We start from the raw sequence: 18,519 nt of genomic DNA on the forward strand, positions 1-18,519 counted from the left end.
GCTCAGTTTGCTGAGTGGGCGTGTCATCTGGTCCGCTGTCGTACATCGTGGGAGTCTCCGACATGGTGTCGTCTGATCGTATTGTGTCCCGCGAGCGCGAAGGCGAGGCGGCAGCGTCTGCGGGCCCTTCTTTTAAGTTCTGACCGATTAATTTAGCCTTTCCCCGTAAGCTCGGTGCTGTATCTTCCGCACCTTGGTGAGCCATCCTCCGCTTTTTATTTTTCTTCGGAGATCGATTACCACGTATTACTGTGTCGGAGTTGGGCATCGTTTCAGCGACTCGTTCAGACATGGGAGCAGGAGCCATGGACACCTCCACCAACTCGGCACCCCGTGAGGGCTGGTCCACCGCCATCTCACTGGTCCTGTTAGTTTCATGTGTTTCAGAAGCAGCCATCTCGGACGCGACTGGCGTGTCCGGAGACGTCACATTAACGACGGAACTGGGTCCGGCAGGTTTATCGCGAATCGGTTGTATTGACGGCTCACCGCGGGCAACCGACACGTACGATGGCTGTAATGTTGACATCGCGGGAGGGCTAACACTCTCTCCGGTTGGCAGTTGAACTACACGACGCTGTAAACATTCCGCACGAACATGTCCCGTCGAGTTACATCTGGCACATGTTCTAGGTTGACCATCATACATTACGACGGCACGGTACCCACAAACCGTGACGTACGACGGAATATGTCGTTGCAAGTCAACTTTAAGCTGCCTGACGCCATTCAGTACCGGATACTTATGCGCCGGAGACCAACGTTCTGCAAAGTTGCTCAAAACTTTGCCATACGGCGATATCGCAACGTTTATCTGTTCTGCTGGGACCTCAAACGGTAGTTCAAAAATGCGAATTGTTCGAAGTCCAAGCCCGGCGTGGGAAACAGTAACCACACCCACATTGCCATCACTATGCTTAAACTTCAAACCAGAACTAAAGGAGTCAACTAGTTTGTCACAAAACTCGGCATCTCTCATCTTGATATAAACGATGCTAGACAGAATCGACAAATGTATACCGATAATCTCATCGAGGCCAATTTTCATCACTTCTTCGAGGAAATCCTCGATTTCGAAGGATGTTGGTCGGGCAAACGTGTTATCGAACGTTAACTTCAAGGTGTCTTGCCTCATAGTATGTGCCATCACTGAATTATCAACGTCATTCCACAAACGCAAGAATAACCGCTGCTAGCGAGCGACTTACCCCGCAGAAGTAAACAAGCCAGCCGCAGCGCGAAGCACAGACAACCGCACGCCACGGCCGCTGCAGGCAGACTGTGGCCACTAGACCACACCGGATAACGACGGCAGTGCTCTTTCCAGCGAACGCAGCAGCCACGCACGGTTAACTGACGACAACTGTAAAAAATCCACTCTCTCGCGTTATAGAACGGCGTGCTCCGGACGCATTTCGTGGAGACGAACGCCAGCAATGATGAGAGCAAAAGGTGCCTACAAATGCTGTCGTTGCACCACGCACTGTTCTACGACCATTCACCAAGCAGACGCTCACGCCTTGTTGTGCTGCTTCCTTTGCGGGCAATGAGTGCATCTGCCTTCGACACAGGAGACATTACACGCTTGGCAGCTGTGGGATTGGAACCCACGCCTCCGAAGAGAATGGTGCCTGACACCAGCGCCTTAGACCGCTCGGCCACGCTACCTACACAACACGCGCGTCACAAGAGCTGCGTCCTACCCCACGAGAACACACCGCAACGGCACAAAAATGAGACGTAAAAAGTGGCAACGGTGGGATTCGAACCCACGCCTCCGAAGAGACTGGTGCCTAAAACCAGCGCCTTAGACCGCTCGGCCACGTTACCGTTGCAGCAGCAGCGGCAAAACGTTTCCTTTGTACTACAAAGATCACTTCGAAATGGAAGTATCTTGGCATGTATTTCCACTGCTCTCCCACTGGAAGCGTCCCTTTAGGCCATCCACAGCAAGAAAAAGCCGTGCCCGCCGCATGGTAGCGACGCCACTTGTCTGTAGCTGTCGCAGTTAAGGAGACAGCGTCAAGAGACGTTTTCGTGCCGTGACCAGGTTTCGAACCTGGGCTTTCCGTAACCACTAAATTATCGTAGCTGTAACTGTCAGGCGGAGCTAGAATGCTCCATGTGTCAAACATATGTGAGCTCAAGGAGGTTACACTTGAAGAAAAAGCGGCAGGTTAACGCGATCACAGCGAAACCCCCGACAGCTACAGGACTCGAAACCGCGCCAACAGAGAGACTGGTGCCTTAAACCAGCGTCTTAAAGCGCTCGGCCACGCTACATGCGCTGCTTGGTGCGCCAGTGTTCCTAGCATTTGTACAAACAGTGCACGCCACAGCTTCCTGTTCTGCTGGGACTGGCTGCTCATCCATCGCACTTCAAACAACTGCCCTTTTCGACTACAGAGAGCAGCGGACGTCTGCGCTCTGGGAGGCGACATTACGTGTTGGGGATGAAGTGGTAGTGCAAACTGCGGCCTGCGGAACACGAGTGAAAAAAATCAAGAGAGTACTGTCATTTCGAGTACTCGTCATTGCAACGGCAGCAAGGCAAAACTTTCAAAATTGCCGTGACCAGGATTCGAACCTGGGTTATTGCGGCCACAACGCAATGTCCTAACCACTAGACGATCACGGCCATGGCCACGGAGGCGCCCGCGAAGGCAGCTGGCTGGAATGCAAGTGGCGATACCCAGCAAAGCCTAGGCCAAGGTGTACGCCACAGCAGTGTCAGACACGGTCTCCATCACATGTATACGAGCAAATGAACGTGCCTGCGCTGTCAGGACACTAACTACAGTGGTTAGCTGCATTCACCTCCGTGGCAATGTCTTGCAGTCCCCCAAGCCTCTTGACTACAGGTATGTGGCTGGATAACAAGTGGATAGACGCTTCATCTCTCTCGCCGTCAGGTGTTGCCGTGAATCATACTTAACGTAGCTTTCTGCACGCGTCAGCGTAGCGTCAGTCGAGCAAAGTCGAGACAAGTCGCATAAGAGGAGCAACAAAAACGCGCAATTCCGGTACCGGGAATCGAACCCGGGCCTCCTGGGTGAGAGCCAGGTATCCTAGCCACTAGACCACACCGGATAACGACGGCAGTGCTCTTTCCAGCGAACGCAGCAGCCACGCACGGTTAACTGACGACAACTGTAAAAAATCCACTCTCTCGCGTTATAGAACGGCGTGCTCCGGACGCATTTCGTGGAGACGAACGCCAGCAATGATGAGAGCAAAAGGTGCCTACAAATGCTGTCGTTGCACCACGCACTGTTCTACGACCATTCACCAAGCAGACGCTCACGCCTTGTTGTGCTGCTTCCTTTGCGGGCAATGAGTGCATCTGCCTTCGACACAGGAGACATTACACGCTTGGCAGCTGTGGGATTGGAACCCACGCCTCCGAAGAGAATGGTGCCTGACACCAGCGCCTTAGACCGCTCGGCCACGCTACCTACACAACACGCGCGTCACAAGAGCTGCGTCCTACCCCACGAGAACACACCGCAACGGCACAAAAATGAGACGTAAAAAGTGGCAACGGTGGGATTCGAACCCACGCCTCCGAAGAGACTGGTGCCTAAAACCAGCGCCTTAGACCGTTCGGCCACGTTACCGTTGCAGCAGCAGCGGCAAAACGTTTCCTTTGTACTACAAAGATCACTTCGAAATGGAAGTATCTTGGCATGTATTTCCACTGCTCTCCCACTGGAAGCGTCCCTTTAGGCCATCCACAGCAAGAAAAAGCCGTGCCCGCCGCATGGTAGCGACGCCACTTGTCTGTAGCTGTCGCAGTTAAGGAGACAGCGTCAAGAGACGTTTTCGTGCCGTGACCAGGTTTCGAACCTGGGCTTTCCGTAACCACTAAATTATCGTAGCTGTAACTGTCAGGCGGAGCTAGAATGCTCCATGTGTCAAACATATGTGAGCTCAAGGAGGTTACACTTGAAGAAAAAGCGGCAGGTTAACGCGATCACAGCGAAACCCCCGACAGCTACAGGACTCGAAACCGCGCCAACAGAGAGACTGGTGCCTTAAACCAGCGCCTTAAAGCGCTCGGCCACGCTACATGCGCTGCTTGGTGCGCCAGTGTTCCTAGCATTTGTACAAACAGTGCACGCCACAACTTCCTGTTCTGCTGGGACTGGCTGCTCATCCATCGCACTTCAAACAACTGCCCTTTTCGACTACAGAGAGCAGCGGACGTCTGCGCTCTGGGAGGCGACATTACGTGTTGGGGATGAAGTGGTAGTGCAAACTGCGGCCTGCGGAACACGAGTGAAAAAAATCAAGAGAGTACTGTCATTTCGAGTACTCGTCATTGCAACGGCAGCAAGGCAAAACTTTCAAAATTGCCGTGACCAGGATTCGAACCTGGGTTATTGCGGCCACAACGCAATGTCCTAACCACTAGACGATCACGGCCATGGCCACGGAGGCGCCCGCGAAGGCAGCTGGCTGGAATGCAAGTGGCGATACCCAGCAAAGCCTAGGCCAAGGTGTACGCCACAGCAGTGTCAGACACGGTCTCCATCACATGTATACGAGCAAATGAACGTGCCTGCGCTGTCAGGACACTAACTACAGTGGTTAGCTGCATTCACCTCCGTGGCAATGTCTTGCAGTCCCCCAAGCCTCTTGACTACAGGTATGTGGCTGGATAACAAGTGGATAGACGCTTCATCTCTCTCGCCGTCAGGTGTTGCCGTGAATCATACTTAACGTAGCTTTCTGCACGCGTCAGCGTAGCGTCAGTCGAGCAAAGTCGAGACAAGTCGCATAAGAGGAGCAACAAAAACGCGCAGTTCCGGTACCGGGAATCGAACCCGGGCCTCCTGGGTGAGAGCCAGGTATCCTAGCCACTAGACCACACCGGATAACGACGGCAGTGCTCTTTCCAGCGAACGCAGCAGCCACGCACGGTTAACTGACGACAACTGTAAAAAATCCACTCTCTCGCGTTATAGAACGGCGTGCTCCGGACGCATTTCGTGGAGACGAACGCCAGCAATGATGAGAGCAAAAGGTGCCTACAAATGCTGTCGTTGCACCACGCACTGTTCTACGACCATTCACCAAGCAGACGCTCACGCCTTGTTGTGCTGCTTCCTTTGCGGGCAATGAGTGCATCTGCCTTCGACACAGGAGACATTACACGCTTGGCAGCTGTGGGATTGGAACCCACGCCTCCGAAGAGAATGGTGCCTGACACCAGCGCCTTAGACCGCTCGGCCACGCTACCTACACAACACGCGCGTCACAAGAGCTGCGTCCTACCCCACGAGAACACACCGCAACGGCACAAAAATGAGACGTAAAAAGTGGCAACGGTGGGATTCGAACCCACGCCTCCGAAGAGACTGGTGCCTAAAACCAGCGCCTTAGACCGCTCGGCCACGTTACCGTTGCAGCAGCAGCGGCAAAACGTTTCCTTTGTACTACAAAGATCACTTCGAAATGGAAGTATCTTGGCATGTATTTCCACTGCTCTCCCACTGGAAGCGTCCCTTTAGGCCATCCACAGCAAGAAAAAGCCGTGCCCGCCGCATGGTAGCGACGCCACTTGTCTGTAGCTGTCGCAGTTAAGGAGACAGCGTCAAGAGACGTTTTCGTGCCGTGACCAGGTTTCGAACCTGGGCTTTCCGTAACCACTAAATTATCGTAGCTGTAACTGTCAGGCGGAGCTAGAATGCTCCATGTGTCAAACATATGTGAGCTCAAGGAGGTTACACTTGAAGAAAAAGCGGCAGGTTAACGCGATCACAGCGAAACCCCCGACAGCTACAGGACTCGAAACCGCGCCAACAGAGAGACTGGTGCCTTAAACCAGCGCCTTAAAGCGCTCGGCCACGCTACATGCGCTGCTTGGTGCGCCAGTGTTCCTAGCATTTGTACAAACAGTGCACGCCACAACTTCCTGTTCTGCTGGGACTGGCTGCTCATCCATCGCACTTCAAACAACTGCCCTTTTCGACTACAGAGAGCAGCGGACGTCTGCGCTCTGGGAGGCGACATTACGTGTTGGGGATGAAGTGGTAGTGCAAACTGCGGCCTGCGGAACACGAGTGAAAAAAATCAAGAGAGTACTGTCATTTCGAGTACTCGTCATTGCAACGGCAGCAAGGCAAAACTTTCAAAATTGCCGTGACCAGGATTCGAACCTGGGTTATTGCGGCCACAACGCAATGTCCTAACCACTAGACGATCACGGCCATGGCCACGGAGGCGCCCGCGAAGGCAGCTGGCTGGAATGCAAGTGGCGATACCCAGCAAAGCCTAGGCCAAGGTGTACGCCACAGCAGTGTCAGACACGGTCTCCATCACATGTATACGAGCAAATGAACGTGCCTGCGCTGTCAGGACACTAACTACAGTGGTTAGCTGCATTCACCTCCGTGGCAATGTCTTGCAGTCCCCCAAGCCTCTTGACTACAGGTATGTGGCTGGATAACAAGTGGATAGACGCTTCATCTCTCTCGCCGTCAGGTGTTGCCGTGAATCATACTTAACGTAGCTTTCTGCACGCGTCAGCGTAGCGTCAGTCGAGCAAAGTCGAGACAAGTCGCATAAGAGGAGCAACAAAAACGCGCAGTTCCGGTACCGGGAATCGAACCCGGGCCTCCTGGGTGAGAGCCAGGTATCCTAGCCACTAGACCACACCGGATAACGACGGCAGTGCTCTTTCCAGCGAACGCAGCAGCCACGCACGGTTAACTGACGACAACTGTAAAAAATCCACTCTCTCGCGTTATAGAACGGCGTGCTCCGGACGCATTTCGTGGAGACGAACGCCAGCAATGATGAGAGCAAAAGGTGCCTACAAATGCTGTCGTTGCACCACGCACTGTTCTACGACCATTCACCAAGCAGACGCTCACGCCTTGTTGTGCTGCTTCCTTTGCGGGCAATGAGTGCATCTGCCTTCGACACAGGAGACATTACACGCTTGGCAGCTGTGGGATTGGAACCCACGCCTCCGAAGAGAATGGTGCCTGACACCAGCGCCTTAGACCGCTCGGCCACGCTACCTACACAACACGCGCGTCACAAGAGCTGCGTCCTACCCCACGAGAACACACCGCAACGGCACAAAAATGAGACGTAAAAAGTGGCAACGGTGGGATTCGAACCCACGCCTCCGAAGAGACTGGTGCCTAAAACCAGCGCCTTAGACCGCTCGGCCACGTTACCGTTGCAGCAGCAGCGGCAAAACGTTTCCTTTGTACTACAAAGATCACTTCGAAATGGAAGTATCTTGGCATGTATTTCCACTGCTCTCCCACTGGAAGCGTCCCTTTAGGCCATCCACAGCAAGAAAAAGCCGTGCCCGCCGCATGGTAGCGACGCCACTTGTCTGTAGCTGTCGCAGTTAAGGAGACAGCGTCAAGAGACGTTTTCGTGCCGTGACCAGGTTTCGAACCTGGGCTTTCCGTAACCACTAAATTATCGTAGCTGTAACTGTCAGGCGGAGCTAGAATGCTCCATGTGTCAAACATATGTGAGCTCAAGGAGGTTACACTTGAAGAAAAAGCGGCAGGTTAACGCGATCACAGCGAAACCCCCGACAGCTACAGGACTCGAAACCGCGCCAACAGAGAGACTGGTGCCTTAAACCAGCGCCTTAAAGCGCTCGGCCACGCTACATGCGCTGCTTGGTGCGCCAGTGTTCCTAGCATTTGTACAAACAGTGCACGCCACAACTTCCTGTTCTGCTGGGACTGGCTGCTCATCCATCGCACTTCAAACAACTGCCCTTTTCGACTACAGAGAGCAGCGGACGTCTGCGCTCTGGGAGGCGACATTACGTGTTGGGGATGAAGTGGTAGTGCAAACTGCGGCCTGCGGAACACGAGTGAAAAAAATCAAGAGAGTACTGTCATTTCGAGTACTCGTCATTGCAACGGCAGCAAGGCAAAACTTTCAAAATTGCCGTGACCAGGATTCGAACCTGGGTTATTGCGGCCACAACGCAATGTCCTAACCACTAGACGATCACGGCCATGGCCACGGAGGCGCCCGCGAAGGCAGCTGGCTGGAATGCAAGTGGCGATACCCAGCAAAGCCTAGGCCAAGGTGTACGCCACAGCAGTGTCAGACACGGTCTCCATCACATGTATACGAGCAAATGAACGTGCCTGCGCTGTCAGGACACTAACTACAGTGGTTAGCTGCATTCACCTCCGTGGCAATGTCTTGCAGTCCCCCAAGCCTCTTGACTACAGGTATGTGGCTGGATAACAAGTGGATAGACGCTTCATCTCTCTCGCCGTCAGGTGTTGCCGTGAATCATACTTAACGTAGCTTTCTGCACGCGTCAGCGTAGCGTCAGTCGAGCAAAGTCGAGACAAGTCGCATAAGAGGAGCAACAAAAACGCGCAGTTCCGGTACCGGGAATCGAACCCGGGCCTCCTGGGTGAGAGCCAGGTATCCTAGCCACTAGACCACACCGGATAACGACGGCAGTGCTCTTTCCAGCGAACGCAGCAGCCACGCACGGTTAACTGACGACAACTGTAAAAAATCCACTCTCTCGCGTTATAGAACGGCGTGCTCCGGACGCATTTCGTGGAGACGAACGCCAGCAATGATGAGAGCAAAAGGTGCCTACAAATGCTGTCGTTGCACCACGCACTGTTCTACGACCATTCACCAAGCAGACGCTCACGCCTTGTTGTGCTGCTTCCTTTGCGGGCAATGAGTGCATCTGCCTTCGACACAGGAGACATTACACGCTTGGCAGCTGTGGGATTGGAACCCACGCCTCCGAAGAGAATGGTGCCTGACACCAGCGCCTTAGACCGCTCGGCCACGCTACCTACACAACACGCGCGTCACAAGAGCTGCGTCCTACCCCACGAGAACACACCGCAACGGCACAAAAATAAGACGTAAAAAGTGGCAACGGTGGGATTCGAACCCACGCCTCCGAAGAGACTGGTGCCTAAAACCAGCGCCTTAGACCGCTCGGCCACGTTACCGTTGCAGCAGCAGCGGCAAAACGTTTCCTTTGTACTACAAAGATCACTTCGAAATGGAAGTATCTTGGCATGTATTTCCACTGCTCTCCCACTGGAAGCGTCCCTTTAGGCCATCCACAGCAAGAAAAAGCCGTGCCCGCCGCATGGTAGCGACGCCACTTGTCTGTAGCTGTCGCAGTTAAGGAGACAGCGTCAAGAGACGTTTTCGTGCCGTGACCAGGTTTCGAACCTGGGCTTTCCGTAACCACTAAATTATCGTAGCTGTAACTGTCAGGCGGAGCTAGAATGCTCCATGTGTCAAACATATGTGAGCTCAAGGAGGTTACACTTGAAGAAAAAGCGGCAGGTTAACGCGATCACAGCGAAACCCCCGACAGCTACAGGACTCGAAACCGCGCCAACAGAGAGACTGGTGCCTTAAACCAGCGCCTTAAAGCGCTCGGCCACGCTACATGCGCTGCTTGGTGCGCCAGTGTTCCTAGCATTTGTACAAACAGTGCACGCCACAACTTCCTGTTCTGCTGGGACTGGCTGCTCATCCATCGCACTTCAAACAACTGCCCTTTTCGACTACAGAGAGCAGCGGACGTCTGCGCTCTGGGAGGCGACATTACGTGTTGGGGATGAAGTGGTAGTGCAAACTGCGGCCTGCGGAACACGAGTGAAAAAAATCAAGAGAGTACTGTCATTTCGAGTACTCGTCATTGCAACGGCAGCAAGGCAAAACTTTCAAAATTGCCGTGACCAGGATTCGAACCTGGGTTATTGCGGCCACAACGCAATGTCCTAACCACTAGACGATCACGGCCATGGCCACGGAGGCGCCCGCGAAGGCAGCTGGCTGGAATGCAAGTGGCGATACCCAGCAAAGCCTAGGCCAAGGTGTACGCCACAGCAGTGTCAGACACGGTCTCCATCACATGTATACGAGCAAATGAACGTGCCTGCGCTGTCAGGACACTAACTACAGTGGTTAGCTGCATTCACCTCCGTGGCAATGTCTTGCAGTCCCCCAAGCCTCTTGACTACAGGTATGTGGCTGGATAACAAGTGGATAGACGCTTCATCTCTCTCGCCGTCAGGTGTTGCCGTGAATCATACTTAACGTAGCTTTCTGCACGCGTCAGCGTAGCGTCAGTCGAGCAAAGTCGAGACAAGTCGCATAAGAGGAGCAACAAAAACGCGCAGTTCCGGTACCGGGAATCGAACCCGGGCCTCCTGGGTGAGAGCCAGGTATCCTAGCCACTAGACCACACCGGATAACGACGGCAGTGCTCTTTCCAGCGAACGCAGCAGCCACGCACGGTTAACTGACGACAACTGTAAAAAATCCACTCTCTCGCGTTATAGAACGGCGTGCTCCGGACGCATTTCGTGGAGACGAACGCCAGCAATGATGAGAGCAAAAGGTGCCTACAAATGCTGTCGTTGCACCACGCACTGTTCTACGACCATTCACCAAGCAGACGCTCACGCCTTGTTGTGCTGCTTCCTTTGCGGGCAATGAGTGCATCTGCCTTCGACACAGGGGACATTACACGCTTGGCAGCTGTGGGATTGGAACCCACGCCTCCGAAGAGAATGGTGCCTGACACCAGCGCCTTAGACCGCTCGGCCACGCTACCTACACAACACGCGCGTCACAAGAGCTGCGTCCTACCCCACGAGAACACACCGCAACGGCACAAAAATGAGACGTAAAAAGTGGCAACGGTGGGATTCGAACCCACGCCTCCGAAGAGACTGGTGCCTAAAACCAGCGCCTTAGACCGCTCGGCCACGTTACCGTTGCAGCAGCAGCGGCAAAACGTTTCCTTTGTACTACAAAGATCACTTCGAAATGGAAGTATCTTGGCATGTATTTCCACTGCTCTCCCACTGGAAGCGTCCCTTTAGGCCATCCACAGCAAGAAAAAGCCGTGCCCGCCGCATGGTAGCGACGCCACTTGTCTGTAGCTGTCGCAGTTAAGGAGACAGCGTCAAGAGACGTTTTCGTGCCGTGACCAGGTTTCGAACCTGGGCTTTCCGTAACCACTAAATTATCGTAGCTGTAACTGTCAGGCGGAGCTAGAATGCTCCATGTGTCAAACATATGTGAGCTCAAGGAGGTTACACTTGAAGAAAAAGCGGCAGGTTAACGCGATCACAGCGAAACCCCCGACAGCTACAGGACTCGAAACCGCGCCAACAGAGAGACTGGTGCCTTAAACCAGCGCCTTAAAGCGCTCGGCCACGCTACATGCGCTGCTTGGTGCGCCAGTGTTCCTAGCATTTGTACAAACAGTGCACGCCACAACTTCCTGTTCTGCTGGGACTGGCTGCTCATCCATCGCACTTCAAACAACTGCCCTTTTCGACTACAGAGAGCAGCGGACGTCTGCGCTCTGGGAGGCGACATTACGTGTTGGGGATGAAGTGGTAGTGCAAACTGCGGCCTGCGGAACACGAGTGAAAAAAATCAAGAGAGTACTGTCATTTCGAGTACTCGTCATTGCAACGGCAGCAAGGCAAAACTTTCAAAATTGCCGTGACCAGGATTCGAACCTGGGTTATTGCGGCCACAACGCAATGTCCTAACCACTAGACGATCACGGCCATGGCCACGGAGGCGCCCGCGAAGGCAGCTGGCTGGAATGCAAGTGGCGATACCCAGCAAAGCCTAGGCCAAGGTGTACGCCACAGCAGTGTCAGACACGGTCTCCATCACATGTATACGAGCAAATGAACGTGCCTGCGCTGTCAGGACACTAACTACAGTGGTTAGCTGCATTCACCTCCGTGGCAATGTCTTGCAGTCCCCCAAGCCTCTTGACTACAGGTATGTGGCTGGATAACAAGTGGATAGACGCTTCATCTCTCTCGCCGTCAGGTGTTGCCGTGAATCATACTTAACGTAGCTTTCTGCACGCGTCAGCGTAGCGTCAGTCGAGCAAAGTCGAGACAAGTCGCATAAGAGGAGCAACAAAAACGCGCAATTCCGGTACCGGGAATCGAACCCGGGCCTCCTGGGTGAGAGCCAGGTATCCTAGCCACTAGACCACACCGGATAACGACGGCAGTGCTCTTTCCAGCGAACGCAGCAGCCACGCACGGTTAACTGACGACAACTGTAAAAAATCCACTCTCTCGCGTTATAGAACGGCGTGCTCCGGACGCATTTCGTGGAGACGAACGCCAGCAATGATGAGAGCAAAAGGTGCCTACAAATGCTGTCGTTGCACCACGCACTGTTCTACGACCATTCACCAAGCAGACGCTCACGCCTTGTTGTGCTGCTTCCTTTGCGGGCAATGAGTGCATCTGCCTTCGACACAGGAGACATTACACGCTTGGCAGCTGTGGGATTGGAACCCACGCCTCCGAAGAGAATGGTGCCTGACACCAGCGCCTTAGACCGCTCGGCCACGCTACCTACACAACACGCGCGTCACAAGAGCTGCGTCCTACCCCACGAGAACACACCGCAACGGCACAAAAATGAGACGTAAAAAGTGGCAACGGTGGGATTCGAACCCACGCCTCCGAAGAGACTGGTGCCTAAAACCAGCGCCTTAGACCGTTCGGCCACGTTACCGTTGCAGCAGCAGCGGCAAAACGTTTCCTTTGTACTACAAAGATCACTTCGAAATGGAAGTATCTTGGCATGTATTTCCACTGCTCTCCCACTGGAAGCGTCCCTTTAGGCCATCCACAGCAAGAAAAAGCCGTGCCCGCCGCATGGTAGCGACGCCACTTGTCTGTAGCTGTCGCAGTTAAGGAGACAGCGTCAAGAGACGTTTTCGTGCCGTGACCAGGTTTCGAACCTGGGCTTTCCGTAACCACTAAATTATCGTAGCTGTAACTGTCAGGCGGAGCTAGAATGCTCCATGTGTCAAACATATGTGAGCTCAAGGAGGTTACACTTGAAGAAAAAGCGGCAGGTTAACGCGATCACAGCGAAACCCCCGACAGCTACAGGACTCGAAACCGCGCCAACAGAGAGACTGGTGCCTTAAACCAGCGCCTTAAAGCGCTCGGCCACGCTACATGCGCTGCTTGGTGCGCCAGTGTTCCTAGCATTTGTACAAACAGTGCACGCCACAACTTCCTGTTCTGCTGGGACTGGCTGCTCATCCATCGCACTTCAAACAACTGCCCTTTTCGACTACAGAGAGCAGCGGACGTCTGCGCTCTGGGAGGCGACATTACGTGTTGGGGATGAAGTGGTAGTGCAAACTGCGGCCTGCGGAACACGAGTGAAAAAAATCAAGAGAGTACTGTCATTTCGAGTACTCGTCATTGCAACGGCAGCAAGGCAAAACTTTCAAAATTGCCGTGACCAGGATTCGAACCTGGGTTATTGCGGCCACAACGCAATGTCCTAACCACTAGACGATCACGGCCATGGCCACGGAGGCGCCCGCGAAGGCAGCTGGCTGGAATGCAAGTGGCGATACCCAGCAAAGCCTAGGCCAAGGTGTACGCCACAGCAGTGTCAGACACGGTCTCCATCACATGTATACGAGCAAATGAACGTGCCTGCGCTGTCAGGACACTAACTACAGTGGTTAGCTGCATTCACCTCCGTGGCAATGTCTTGCAGTCCCCCAAGCCTCTTGACTACAGGTATGTGGCTGGATAACAAGTGGATAGACGCTTCATCTCTCTCGCCGTCAGGTGTTGCCGTGAATCATACTTAACGTAGCTTTCTGCACGCGTCAGCGTAGCGTCAGTCGAGCAAAGTCGAGACAAGTCGCATAAGAGGAGCAACAAAAACGCGCAATTCCGGTACCGGGAATCGAACCCGGGCCTCCTGGGTGAGAGCCAGGTATCCTAGCCACTTTTTTTTTTTTTTTTTTTTTGCTAACTAATAATGAGAAACTCTTAGCCACGCTCAATCGTACATGCCACCCCTTGGTTGTTGCCGTCGCTAGTAAGATGAGGGTAGACTGTCGCACAATTAAGCTGAATCTCCACTCACGGTGCACATATCCCGCAAAGACAACCTTGTTTTCCGTTGCATGCAAAATTACCGTCTGCCTTTCTACCGAATTCCACCTACGTACTTTACTGGTGCCGCATTCTTGTTATATCCACGTGCTATAACAGGCGTCTACTCTTCATTGAGGAGCTGCAACCGGGGCTGAGTTCCACCTACGCTTCAGCACGGTCAAAATGGCAGGGCTCGTCCGGGATTTGAACCCGGGACCTCCTGCACCCAAAGCAGGAATCATACCCCTTTTTTTTTTTTTTTTTTTTAAAAACGGAAACTTCAGTCCTGGTGTAGAGAAGAAACATACATAAAGGCGGCAAATCCAGAAACAGTATAAAAGAAAATGGCTCACACAGGTGACCTTAGCCAACACCCTCTCTTTCAAATGTCAGGCTAAGCATATTGGCAAAATCATCTCGGAGGCCTGGCAATCGCAAGCGCTGCCAGTAAGCAGTAAGCATGTACTGCCGAAACGCTAGGTGTCCATCCTCTTCATGACAACTGTTGACAAAATGTACGAAATGGCCAATCAACCACATGACGGTATGGAGCTTCGTTCGCGGAAAAAAGGAAGAATCGGGCCGGACGATGATGTCAATAGTATAAGCGGCTTCAGCAGACCTAGTGACAAAGGCAAGTTGTTTCCTGAGCCAACGCCAATTAGCAAGGTGCCCACAGCAGGTGAATCGATGTTCAAGGGTATCCACGAGACCACACCGAGTACAGGTGTCCGTGTCAGAAAGACCAATACGGTGCAGTCGTACATTGGTGGGAACCAAATTATTTATTACCCTATACCACGTGGACGCCACGGCCATAGAGTGGATCGGCAGACTAACATTCTTCCAGACGTTCCTCCAGGACACAGATGGAGACGCCAGTTCTATTGGATTGGGACCGGCCAGCCCCTCCCAGCGGGCAATCAAGCCCTTGGTCGTTGGCACCGGTCGCCGCAAGAAGACGTCACCGAGGTAACTCACCGCAATGTAAAATTCCCGAATGTGTTTCAACTTAAAATTTAGGCGTCCGACATCGACAGGTGGAGCAAGGCTCGCCGGACGCACAACAGTAAAAAGCCTGGATGTAATTGAAGTCACTTCTTGCGTAACAATTAGAGTCGTTCGGCGGACGTACAAAGCAGACGCCTTGCGAGTAATGTCAGAGAGGCCCAAGCCTCCGGAGATACGCGGTTTCGTCATTACCTCGTAACGTAACTTGAATAGATGGCCCTTCCATATAAACCTGCTAGACAATTGGCGCAACCTTTTCGCCACCATCATGGGAAGTGGGAACAGCTGAGCAACATAATAAGCTTTACATAGAACGTAGGTGTCTAAAATTCTGACTTTTTGCAAAATGGTAGCAGAGCGCTGCTCATGGACCATCAGAGCCCCCTGTATCTTCTCGGTGACCGATTTCCAATTGAGAGCCGCCATTTTTAGAGGACACCGATCAATGATAATCCCCAAGGACGTATGGCGATCGACAACAGTGGCCCAAGGGACGTCAGCATCGCGAAATCCTCGAATATCAAGGAACTTACATTTACCCTGATTGAGACGCGCTCCAGAGACACGACAGTATGCATCAACTGCCCCTTTCAACAACGGGATATCATCACGTTGACGGAGGAGAACAACGACATCATCCGCATATGCCTTAACCGAGAGCTTCCCACCAGAGAGGGACATACCCTGAAGCTTGAGAGCAATAGTCCGAAGCAGCGGTTCCAGGGACAATACGAATAAAGACATAGAGAGCGGACTACCCTGAGGCACTCCGCGGCGGATAGCAATGGGCGGCGTCAGCTGCCCATTGACTGACACCCGAGCTGTTATTCCCCTATACAAATTGCCAAGAACACCACGTGATGAAGCGTTAAAACCTATTGTACCTAAAACACGATCTAAAAACACATGACTGACGTGATCAAAAGCCTTATGAAAATCAAGGAAGGCAAAGGCACAATGTACGTTTGTAACCGCCGCAACCGAGACAACATCCCGATATTCGGCTACTGGTGTCAGAATAGATCTATCATGAAAACAACATTGATGTGCACCAATCACACCCCGAAGCAGAGAGAACAACCGGCTATTGAGCGCTCTAGCAGCTGTCTTGTAGTCAAAATTCAGCAATGTGAGCGGACGAAGATTGGCAGCAGATAAACGACCAGAAGACTTCGGAATTAAAACAATTTTCCCTACTTTAAAATCGGCAGGCACATCCATCCCCCTGACAATCTCATTTAAAATCTGCGTAAAAATGCCACCCAAAAGAGGCCAAAATCGGAGATAAAATTCTTTAGGCAGGCCGTCTGGACCCGGCGATTTACTGGACGGAGAGCGAGCAATAAAATCGAAAACCTCATCTACCTGGAACTCCCGGAGAAATTCGCCGTTCGCGTCAGGCGCGATCGTCGCAGTTAGATCCCCAAAGACATCATCCGAAAGAGACTCACCAGAATCATCGGCAGAATAGAGACTAGCGTAATACTGATGGAGAGCACGAACCATTTCCTCCTGTGCAATAAGCTGCCGTCCATCATCCACCGTAAGAGAAGAGATGAAGGAGCGACGACGACGAGTGTGATGCCGTAGCAGGTGGTACAAGGATGTCAGCTCACCTTCAACAAGAGAGTGAGGTTTCGACTTAACTCGCAGACCATCCATCTGTCGTCGTTTAAGGCTCAAGAGCTTGGCTTTAATACGACGAACATCATGGATCCGCAGAGGAGAGGTACCCGCCGCGTCATATAGTTCACGCAGGACAGAGTAGTAATATTCATACGTGTTCTTAAAATCACGCGCCCTTGCAGCACAGTAAAAAATCAAAGTCTGACGAATCTTGGGCTTGGCAAACGCAGTCCACCAAACCAGCAACGAGGGGTATCGCGGGACAGAGCGAAGACATCGCTCCCACACGCCACTTATAACATCATCCATAGCACTGTCGGCAAGGTGGGAAACATTTAACATCCACTGGGAACGATAAAGTTTTGCAGGTTGGTGACTAAGATTTACAGTTGCAGTAAAAGCACAATGGTCAGAAAAACTAGTAGGAATAACATCGACAGAAAGAATTTTATCACATAAAAAATCAGATAAATAGAATCTGTCGAGTCTACTACATGAGGACGCGGTAAAAAACGTATATTTCACCAGGGTTGGATATTTGTGTTCCCAAACATCACGCAGATGCATCGTACGAACTAAGTCATGTAAATCACGGCAATAATTAAAATTGGGGGACTGGTCTTCAGGGCGTAAAACACAATTAAAATCGCCTCCGAGGAGGAGACTCCGAGGACTCTGGCGCAAAAGATAAATAAGCTCTTCTTTATAAAAGCGCGAGCGAGCCACAGTGTGACCCGAACCAGAGGGGGCATACAAAACAACGAGGCGGAGATCAAAAAGACGACAACCAATCCCACGGCCAGAGTCAAGGAATTCAATGTCAGTAATAGGAATGCCCTCTCGAAAGAAAAGAGCAGTTCCTGTTGAATATTCCGGCGCGACATTAAAAACAGTTTGAAATCCAGGTAGAGAGAGATCAGAAAACAACACTTCCTGCAAGAACACTACGTCCGCACAGGCGTCGTAAATAAACTGCCGCAAAGAGGCAATGCGAACGTCGGACTCAATACGGTTAAGATTTAAGGTAAGAAAGGTGTATGCTTGAACCATAGAGAGAAAAGCGAGAAAGGAAATCACCTACACCGACGCACCAACGTCAGAGTCCATGGCAGGGGAGACGGAGGCATCCGAGGGAGGGGGACTGGTACCCCGTTCCGCGGATCCCTTACGCTTCGGTTTTTTACGAACAGCATTAACGTTCGGCTGAACGCGTAACTTGCGTCGGCTCACGGGCAAGGAAGCTTCAGCCGCCGGTGACGTAGGAGGGTCAAGTTCTGTATCCGACACCACCCGCGCCGGTCCACATGCGGGATCCGGGGTCGCGGGGGGAAACTCCGACAAAACGGAATGGTCAACACTTACACTAGCTTCCGGCAAACATGGACTGCACGCAGGCGAATCGTGAGCAGGAAGGTCCGAGGCCGCAAAGTTGGACGGAAGCGGAGCAGCTCCGCTGGCAGAGGTATGGGGCAGCGAAGCAGGAAGTTGTCGCGGCTCCACTTGTTGTGACATCGAAGTCGGTTCGGAAGACGGCGCCAACAGGCCCGACCGACGATCCGACTCGAGAGAAGCTGCGTCGGAGGCCGAAGGGGCGCCAGCAGCCGCCACCGTAACCGTTACCTCAGGAGAGCAGGGAGCAGCTACAGTACACAGTGGCTCGGAGGATGCCGGTCGCTCGGACTGGGGCATCTCAGGGAGATCCTCATCCGTACTATTTCCATCGTGTGGGCGACGCCTCTTATTATTCAAAAGTGGCACACCCACCTGAGGGACAGACGGAACAACATCAGATTTAGCACGCAAAGGAGGAAATTCTGTGTCAGGGGCGCGCAAAACCTGTGGTGGGGCGCTACTACCACTGGACTGTGCTACACCAAGAGCAGAACCACCTGCAACGAGGTCAGCGACCGTTAACTTGCGACGCTGTTCGAGA

General features: G+C 52.8%; 20 non-coding genes across 20 annotated transcripts; all 20 read right to left on the minus strand.

Annotated features, from left to right (window-relative positions):
* Positions 1–1,748: 1,748 nt before the first annotated feature.
* Trnal-uag (transfer RNA leucine (anticodon UAG)) lies at positions 1,749–1,830 on the minus strand. The gene has a single exon. It is a non-coding gene; the product is annotated as a tRNA-Leu (tRNA).
* Positions 1,831–2,566: 736 nt separating this feature from the next.
* On the minus strand, positions 2,567–2,638 carry Trnah-gug (transfer RNA histidin (anticodon GUG)). The gene has a single exon. It is a non-coding gene; the product is annotated as a tRNA-His (tRNA).
* Positions 2,639–3,018: 380 nt separating this feature from the next.
* On the minus strand, positions 3,019–3,090 carry Trnae-cuc (transfer RNA glutamic acid (anticodon CUC)). Its single transcript has one exon. It is a non-coding gene; the product is annotated as a tRNA-Glu (tRNA).
* A 445-nt stretch (positions 3,091–3,535) lies between these two features.
* Positions 3,536–3,617, minus strand: Trnal-uag (transfer RNA leucine (anticodon UAG)). Its single transcript has one exon. It is a non-coding gene; the product is annotated as a tRNA-Leu (tRNA).
* Positions 3,618–4,353: 736 nt separating this feature from the next.
* On the minus strand, positions 4,354–4,425 carry Trnah-gug (transfer RNA histidin (anticodon GUG)). Its single transcript has one exon. It is a non-coding gene; the product is annotated as a tRNA-His (tRNA).
* A 380-nt stretch (positions 4,426–4,805) lies between these two features.
* On the minus strand, positions 4,806–4,877 carry Trnae-cuc (transfer RNA glutamic acid (anticodon CUC)). The gene has a single exon. It is a non-coding gene; the product is annotated as a tRNA-Glu (tRNA).
* A 445-nt stretch (positions 4,878–5,322) lies between these two features.
* Trnal-uag (transfer RNA leucine (anticodon UAG)) lies at positions 5,323–5,404 on the minus strand. The gene has a single exon. It is a non-coding gene; the product is annotated as a tRNA-Leu (tRNA).
* Positions 5,405–6,140: 736 nt separating this feature from the next.
* Trnah-gug (transfer RNA histidin (anticodon GUG)) lies at positions 6,141–6,212 on the minus strand. The gene has a single exon. It is a non-coding gene; the product is annotated as a tRNA-His (tRNA).
* A 380-nt stretch (positions 6,213–6,592) lies between these two features.
* Trnae-cuc (transfer RNA glutamic acid (anticodon CUC)) lies at positions 6,593–6,664 on the minus strand. The gene has a single exon. It is a non-coding gene; the product is annotated as a tRNA-Glu (tRNA).
* A 445-nt stretch (positions 6,665–7,109) lies between these two features.
* Trnal-uag (transfer RNA leucine (anticodon UAG)) lies at positions 7,110–7,191 on the minus strand. Its single transcript has one exon. It is a non-coding gene; the product is annotated as a tRNA-Leu (tRNA).
* Positions 7,192–7,927: 736 nt separating this feature from the next.
* Positions 7,928–7,999, minus strand: Trnah-gug (transfer RNA histidin (anticodon GUG)). The gene has a single exon. It is a non-coding gene; the product is annotated as a tRNA-His (tRNA).
* Positions 8,000–8,379: 380 nt separating this feature from the next.
* Positions 8,380–8,451, minus strand: Trnae-cuc (transfer RNA glutamic acid (anticodon CUC)). Its single transcript has one exon. It is a non-coding gene; the product is annotated as a tRNA-Glu (tRNA).
* A 445-nt stretch (positions 8,452–8,896) lies between these two features.
* Trnal-uag (transfer RNA leucine (anticodon UAG)) lies at positions 8,897–8,978 on the minus strand. Its single transcript has one exon. It is a non-coding gene; the product is annotated as a tRNA-Leu (tRNA).
* A 736-nt stretch (positions 8,979–9,714) lies between these two features.
* Trnah-gug (transfer RNA histidin (anticodon GUG)) lies at positions 9,715–9,786 on the minus strand. The gene has a single exon. It is a non-coding gene; the product is annotated as a tRNA-His (tRNA).
* Positions 9,787–10,166: 380 nt separating this feature from the next.
* On the minus strand, positions 10,167–10,238 carry Trnae-cuc (transfer RNA glutamic acid (anticodon CUC)). Its single transcript has one exon. It is a non-coding gene; the product is annotated as a tRNA-Glu (tRNA).
* A 445-nt stretch (positions 10,239–10,683) lies between these two features.
* Trnal-uag (transfer RNA leucine (anticodon UAG)) lies at positions 10,684–10,765 on the minus strand. The gene has a single exon. It is a non-coding gene; the product is annotated as a tRNA-Leu (tRNA).
* A 736-nt stretch (positions 10,766–11,501) lies between these two features.
* Positions 11,502–11,573, minus strand: Trnah-gug (transfer RNA histidin (anticodon GUG)). The gene has a single exon. It is a non-coding gene; the product is annotated as a tRNA-His (tRNA).
* Positions 11,574–11,953: 380 nt separating this feature from the next.
* Positions 11,954–12,025, minus strand: Trnae-cuc (transfer RNA glutamic acid (anticodon CUC)). The gene has a single exon. It is a non-coding gene; the product is annotated as a tRNA-Glu (tRNA).
* A 445-nt stretch (positions 12,026–12,470) lies between these two features.
* Positions 12,471–12,552, minus strand: Trnal-uag (transfer RNA leucine (anticodon UAG)). Its single transcript has one exon. It is a non-coding gene; the product is annotated as a tRNA-Leu (tRNA).
* Positions 12,553–13,288: 736 nt separating this feature from the next.
* On the minus strand, positions 13,289–13,360 carry Trnah-gug (transfer RNA histidin (anticodon GUG)). The gene has a single exon. It is a non-coding gene; the product is annotated as a tRNA-His (tRNA).
* Positions 13,361–18,519: the final 5,159 nt, after the last annotated feature.

Source organism: Schistocerca serialis, chromosome 1, assembly GCF_023864345.2.
Source record: "Schistocerca serialis cubense isolate TAMUIC-IGC-003099 chromosome 1, iqSchSeri2.2, whole genome shotgun sequence".
Classification (NCBI taxonomy): domain Eukaryota; kingdom Metazoa; phylum Arthropoda; class Insecta; order Orthoptera; family Acrididae; genus Schistocerca; species Schistocerca serialis.